Here is a 7,890-nt window from a genome sequence, read left to right on the forward strand (position 1 = left end):
GAACAAGGTTGGAGCTAGAATATCTCCCTGTTTAACCCCGTTGTCGATGGCAATGCCCTCTGAAACTGTGCCGTTTAGCTGGAGACGCGCTTTCATGTTTTCATGCAGTTGTCTGATCATATTTACGAAACCAGGTGGACATCCATGTTTCCCCAATATTATCCACAGGGCAGTTGTGTTTACAGTGTCGAAGGCTTTTTTCAGATCTACAAATACCTGGTATAGAGCAAGCCTTTGTTCTTTGCATTTTTCCTGTATCTGACGGACTGAGAAGATCATGTCCATTGTGCCACGCCCGGGCCTGAACCCACTTTGGGCTTCAGGCAGTACTGAGGGGCAAATGTATTCATTTAGTCTGTTTAGTAGGAGTCTGGCAAATACCTTACCGACTACCTCCAACAGACTTATACCTCTGTAGTTCCCACATAGGACTTTTTGTCTTTTTCCCTTATACAGTGGGATTAGTATCGCGTCGATCCAATCTTGGGGTACAGGAGACCCAGACCAGACCTTGGATATCAATCGGTGTACTTCAGCTGTAATTTTATTGCCCCCATATCGGAGAATCTCGACAGGAATGCCGTCCAGCCCCGGCGACTTTCCCGTATTTATCTCGCTAATAGCTTTGCTGATATCATGTTGAGTCGGGTGAGCCAGCATCTTTTGTCTGATTTTCTTGCTGTGGCAGATTCCTGATGACTTCCTCATCAATAGTTGAGGGGTTGTCGAACAGATCTCTGAAGTGTTCTGTCCAGCGCTGCATGATTTTATCCGGGCTCCTATTTAGCGACGCCCCATCCTTTGATCTGAGGGGCACCATCACTGAGGATTGAGGCCCAAATACCTGTCTGATAAGGTGGTACATAGTTTTTGCATCTTTGCTATCAAACGCCAGTTGCACCTGGTTGGATATATTCTTCCACCATTTATTCTTCATGCTTCGTATGTTGCGTTGTAGCGATGCTTTCGCTTCCTTGAACTCCTGCTTTAGTCTCGGCCGGTCCCTTTTGGGCGCTCCGAGCATTTTCTGGAGTGCGTTATTTTTTTGCTCTATAAGTTCATTGATTATGGCATCATTTTCGTCGAACCAGTCTTGATTCTTTTGTTTCACGACACCTAGTACTTCACAGCTGACACTGTGTACGGTCGACTTAAATTTCTCCCATGAACCATCGTAGTCCGCACTTCCGAGAGCGACTTGTAGTTCTTTCTGCACGGCCTTGGACTTTAGCTTACCTGTGGCTAGTCTTTTGGGTGGCTGCGCACCTTGTGACCGGAATCTCCTCCTAATGTGGAGTTTCAGCTTGGCTCTAACAAGCATGTGATCCGTTCCACAGTCCGCACCCCTCATCACGCGAACCTTGCAGACATCCTGAATGTCTCTTCTTCTGGTGATAACATAGTCCAGGATATGACCGTGTCCAGAGCGAGGATGAAACCATGTCGCTTTATGGGCGGTCTTTTGCTGTGAGAACGTATTGCATATCACCAGCTCAAATTCAGAGCAAAGCTGGAAGAGGTGAAGTCCATTCCTATTCGTCTTACCCGTACCCTATTTTCCCAACGGTGACCAAATCTCATGGTCATTTCCCACTCTAGCATTGAAATCCCCCAGCAGTATTATTTTATCCGCTTTCGGGGTTGAACATAGGGCTGCTCGTAACTCCTGGTAAAATGTAATGGTGTCTTTTTCGTCCCTGCAGAGCGTGGATGGAATATACGCTTCCGAAACTATGGTGCTCTAAGGTACATAATCCTATCAGACAGCGCGCATGGCTGTTCTAATCCTTTAACTAGTTCGGTTCGGATGGCAAACCCCACCCCACCGACCCTCCTTTCCCCCTCCGGTTTTCCCTTCCAGAAGAAAGTGTATCCACCTCCCACTTCGGTTAGCTGATCTTCACCACTCAGGCGGGTTTCCGCCAGAGCAGCGATATCAATCCTATACCGCTTAAGTTCCTTCGCGACGATAGCCGTCGCTCAGGGTTAGAAGAAAAAATATCGCGGTCAATAAGTGTTCGGACGTTCCAGATCGATATCATGAGTCTTTGTTTGTTCTTTTGGGTATTTTTCCTGCTTTAAGGGACAGCCGCCAACCGCAGTAAGCTGGCCAGCTCGGAGATGAACAGGGAATTTTTGGGTCACCTTTTCTAGACCCCTCCCTATAGAGAGGGTGAGCAGTGCTGTCCTCAAAAGGGCTGCTCAGACACTCAAGACCTCGCCGAGGCAAGCTGCTGTTCATTCAACTAAACAACGACGTTAGGTGGGTCGAGAGTCGCATACGTGTGGAGTCATGACTGTCCACTTCCAGCTTGTTAGGCCTGTGGACGTCGCCATTTGTCAATCGCCATGTGACTTTGTAGAGGGTTGTCTGTACAGAAGATTACCGTGTTTTACGCTTGTACGACACGTAGAACACGCTCTTTCTCCACTAAGCCAATAACCAGTGACAGGCTAAGCAAGATGACTGATTGGCGGAGTGGAGTGCAGGTTTACTTTCAGAGTGTCCTTCTCCTAGACAGATGGCCTAACAAGACCTACGGGTCCATCTCTCCGGGTGGGCTTAACCAGCGCCTGGGCACCAAGCCAGGGATTTCTACGGCCCCGCACGGCAAAATTTTTTTTTATTATTTATTTACACATATACACATATGTACATATATGCAATGGTGCTAGTTGGCCGTTGACCCCCCAAAGAAGGGTTCATCCGCCCTTTGAAAGGTCTTGTTTTTAATCCTTCAGGGAGACTAGCCACCCTCCTCACCAGACAAGCTGGTGGGGGAACCGGTTTAGTCGCCGGTGGCCCGACCATGTGGCAGGTAGTACTGGGTTACATGGTACCAGTAGCATATAGCATGACCTGATATGTATATATATACATATATATATATATATACATATATATATACTAGCAAAAATACCCGTCGTTGACTGGGTTCAAAAACAGCTTACAGAAAATGGACCCTGATTTATGAAAGTATGATAGATTATGAAAAGGAAGGGTTGTAATTAATTATATTTAATATACAGGTAAATATATAAATATCGAATTTGGGGGTATCAAAACCAAAGCAAAATATGATGAAAGAAAAAATAAAATATATAAACCCCATAATTTATTATACCATACCTGTTCACACATAAACACTTATCACAATAATTTGTGGATCTATATTAAAAAACCTTGTTAAACTTTGTGACGTATTTCCATTCTATGGAGGTCAGGCGCGAACGAACATCCCATAATTTTATTATACCATATTTCTTCAAACTGAAACCTAATTATCAAAGTATACTTACGCAGATAGATATGAAAAGTCTTTATTAAAGTTTGTGCCTATTTCCATTCTATGGAGGCCAGGCGCGAACGCCGACCCCACAATTTTATTATACTATCCCTATTTAAGGTAAAACATACTTATCAAAGTATTATTATGTACATCTATATCAAAAACACTTGTAAAAAATTGTTTTTTAATTTTTAAATTTTTTATTTCTATACTTTGTGGACCAGGCGGGTACGCAGACCCCACAATTTAAATGAATCATCATTATGCCAGATCAAACATACCCATTCCTGTGTCTCGATACATCTTCTATCATTATATGTGATCAGTTTTCTATAATAGTCAACCATATAGGAGCATATTCGTAACCAGACATACACACAGACGTTCAGCTTTATATATAGATATGATGGCAGAAAATCGTTCTCAAATATTGCCATTACTTAATACATCTCTGGTTCAAATGAGTCAGACATGAGCGCCAACAGAAGCACGTGCGTGACGGTTACTTCTATGAATCTTCTATAGTCCTGCATATCTGCCGATGACCAGGCCCAGGCTCTGGTGACCTGAACACCTGCCGGACCAAACTTTGGATGTTCCAGAGCCTTTATTTCCATTGACGCCCATATCCGCATCAGACATCATTGAGTGTCCGTTTGCCGTATTCATATATTATTATTATTATTATTATCATTATTATTATTATTATTTATGTAAATACAGTCATATCTTGCTACGATATGCAGACCGTTTAAATCATATTTGATTTAACCAGGCAAGAAAAATTAAAATACAAAGTTGATTTTAATATTCCTTGCCTGATGAAACCAAATATGATTGAAACGGTCTGCACATCGTAGCAAGATATGAATGTATATACATAAAGAATAATAATATCTCTTTGATTCAGCACTGTCAACGCCCCTTGTTGAAATTCAATTATTCTTAATTTTTGGATATCTTTCTACCTGGAAAGAGATATATATATATATATATATATATATATATATATATATATATATATATATATATATATATATATGCGTGTGTGTGTATGTGTGTGTTTGTATAAAATAAATAACAAAATATAAAGAAATATTATATAACTACCAATTTATATTAATATAAACAATAGACTTAATAATTATAAATTTCCATGAATACCTATAATAATTTATATAATTATCATAAATATCGATATATGAATAATAAATTACAGTATTATAATTGTAAATAAATATTTGAATTATAAAATATATGTGAAAAATATACGTAAAAAGAAAAAAAAATTAAGAGGAGACTTATCAGGATAATGCAAAGCTCAACAAATAGCTCTGGAGCTTATATAGAAATCAATAAAGAAATAAAATGACAATATAAATATATATATATGTATATATATGTGTATATATATATATATATATACATTCAAAAAGGGTGCTCCATCTATTAGAGATGCAAGGTAAGTGCATACGCCACATCCCTATTATGTTACCAAGCATCTTGAATCCTCCTCTGATAAAAAGCATTAGGCTTCGAAATACAATGGTATAAAGAGTTCTCATTTACCCTCCATCCCTAATTGATGTATCACCCTTATTGAATAAATATATATTAGTACGTTTTTATATCGCCATTTTCTTTCTTTATTGATTTCTATAGATGATAAATAATATTTTGTAAATTTATATAAATATAAATTATAAATATGAATCATAAAGATGAACTACAAATTACTAAATAAGTTTTGCTAAATGTAGTTGTTCTATTTCAGTTTGACATAAAATAAATTTAAAAATACGAATTATAAATTATATAATTATCAATCTATATATTAATAACAAAATTAATAAGTGCGTTAGTGTGGAGATTTAATGAAATGTTTACTTAAGAGGGCGGTACATTAGGAATTTGTTAACGTTGGACTTGAAGACATCCAAGTTGTAGTCAGGTGGGAAGCAGGCAGACGGAACAGAGTTCCATGTATATATATATATATATATATATATATATATATATATATATATATATATATATATATATATACCTAATAAATTATATAATTAATACTTAATATACATGTAAATATATAAATATGAATAATAAATTATATATATGATTTTATATAAATATAAATATATAAATGATAAATTTTACAATTATGATTTTATACCAATATAAATGTATTAATAATAAATTAAATGATTATATAATTATAAAATTTTATTAAAAAAAATAAATATAACTAATAGATTATATAATAATCAATTCATATGAATAGAAATCTTTAATCTGAAGCCATTTTTGTAAATACAATGTGGTTGGAAGAAAAAATCTATTTAGAGAAGTTTTTTTTTATGTAAGGAATTCATCCACTTATAATCAAGAGAAACGTCATTGTCTTATTGTTTAAAGTTGTAAACTTGCCAGTGAATAATTTGTAAAATGATTCTCGCATTTTATTGGTTCGTGCTTATTACCATATTCACTATCTTAGTTGCAACACCCTTCTTGTATGCCAAAAATAGTGCAATAATAAATTGACGATACGATAGGTAAAATCATCCGTCGGATGAAACAGTAGTTCACAAATATTAGGTCTCGTTACGAAAATTAGAATCAAACGCTTGTGTTTTACTATTATGGAATACGGACCGTGCTGAAATAAAAACATTAAACGAATTAAACATTATATGAGTTAATCAGCGTTAATCAGTCTGATACTTACAGATTTTAATATTTGGTGAGTTTAATAAATTCCTATGCATAAACTCCTCCTTATTTTCGTATAAAGTTCGTTTATCTAAAGCTTAAGATCCCAGGCATAACCTCCTCCTTATTTTCGAGTAACGTTTGTTTCTCTAAGCTTGAGATCCCAGGCATAACTTCCTCCTTATTTTCGAGTAATTCCAATTTTAATCAACATCTCTGATTTTATATTAAATCTAGAAAGTATCTAAAATTAAAAATGTTAAGCTTAAGAAAATACAAATCTCAGGGAATCTTGCTAAATTGGTATTTAATGCTGCTGAATCAAATTCAAAGCAAATCTAAAATATTTTAATTTTCGAACACGATTTGTTGACCTTTGCATTATTTTATTATTGCTATATTTTTTACAATCACAGTGCTATTATTTATTATTTACATGTATCTATATTTTTTATAATTATATACTTTATTATATATATTCATGGAAACTCATAATTATGTCGTCAATTGTTTATATTAATATGAATTGATAGATCTATAATGTTCCTTTATATTTTGTAATTCATATATATATATATATATATATATATATATACATATATATATATATATATATATATCCAAATATATATATATATATATATATCAGGTAGAAAGATATCCAAAAATTAAGAATAATTGAATTTCAAAAGGGTCATTGATAGTGCTCAATCAAAGAGAACAAATTATATTTTATTATACTTAGTGTAAACAAAGTCATGTCTTTATTATTTGTTCCCTTTAAAAATATTCTCCCGCCACCTGTGGCTGTTCGTTACGGCATCTCTAACGTGATCGTGCTCCTTATCTCTAATCTATTTCCTTTTAAAATTACCAATAGACACCGAAATTCTCATTAAAAAAGATATCTCCGAGATCAATGCCAACATTAGAATAATGTGATTCACTCGGAACGAATGAATTATTTCCTCGATAACATCTTAAATTATCTGTAATAGAGCCCTTCTTTCAACATCATTCGAGAAGATGCCTTAACCCTGCACTTGGCTTGTCAAATAAGCAGTGCATATTACCTGATGTCGGAGTCTAAGGGATTTACTCCCTTGGCCGTTGCCTTTTGCGTTCCGAATCTGTCTCTGCTCTATCATTAGTTTTATAGTAGGTTCTCGACTGAGCTCCAATCTATAATCAATCCCTTTGACACTTTTGCAATAAGTGCTCTCTAGCTCCAACAGTTGCCAACAACTTCCCTTATTCTTAATCTGTGCCTAAAACAAAATGAAACTTTCATGAGCAGATTTCTTTCCTAAAACTGTCCGCGTATAGAACGCAATATATTGGGTTTGCTTCTCGTCTACTTATCACATGGTCATCTTCGAATCTAATGTGAAATAATTCCTATTGGGCCGTTCTCTTTGATAATAGTACTCTACCTAAGTTCCGTCATAACTGATCTTATTTTCTGACGATCCACCAAACACTTGACCTTTATTCTAGAGTGGCCTTGACTTATCTTGACCTTGATGAGTTGTGATCCCCCAAGTAAAAAGAAGCAAACTTAAATGTGACAGATCTGCAAACATTCTCATATTATTACTCAAACTAATTTTTCTGTAGAGTATATGCACGAAAATAGATAATATTGACATAATTATAACTCTTTATTTATGCATAACGAAACGGATCTATAAAAATGTACCGAAAATATAACATTTTAGAGGAACTGTTGGAACTTGGAATGTAACTCTAATGTTATTCTTTTATAAAAGTCGGGGGTATCTAAATTTTAAGGAGGGATTCCCCTCCTCTTTTTCTCATTTGGATAAAAGTAAATTAAACTAAATATAGCCTACATTTGAACTCCTCATGCCTTGTCTGTGTCAACAAT

The sequence above is a fragment of the Euprymna scolopes genome, chromosome 33 (genome assembly GCF_053919585.1).
Source record: "Euprymna scolopes isolate OS-2025 chromosome 33, ASM5391958v1, whole genome shotgun sequence".
Classification (NCBI taxonomy): Eukaryota; Metazoa; Mollusca; class Cephalopoda; order Sepiida; family Sepiolidae; genus Euprymna; species Euprymna scolopes.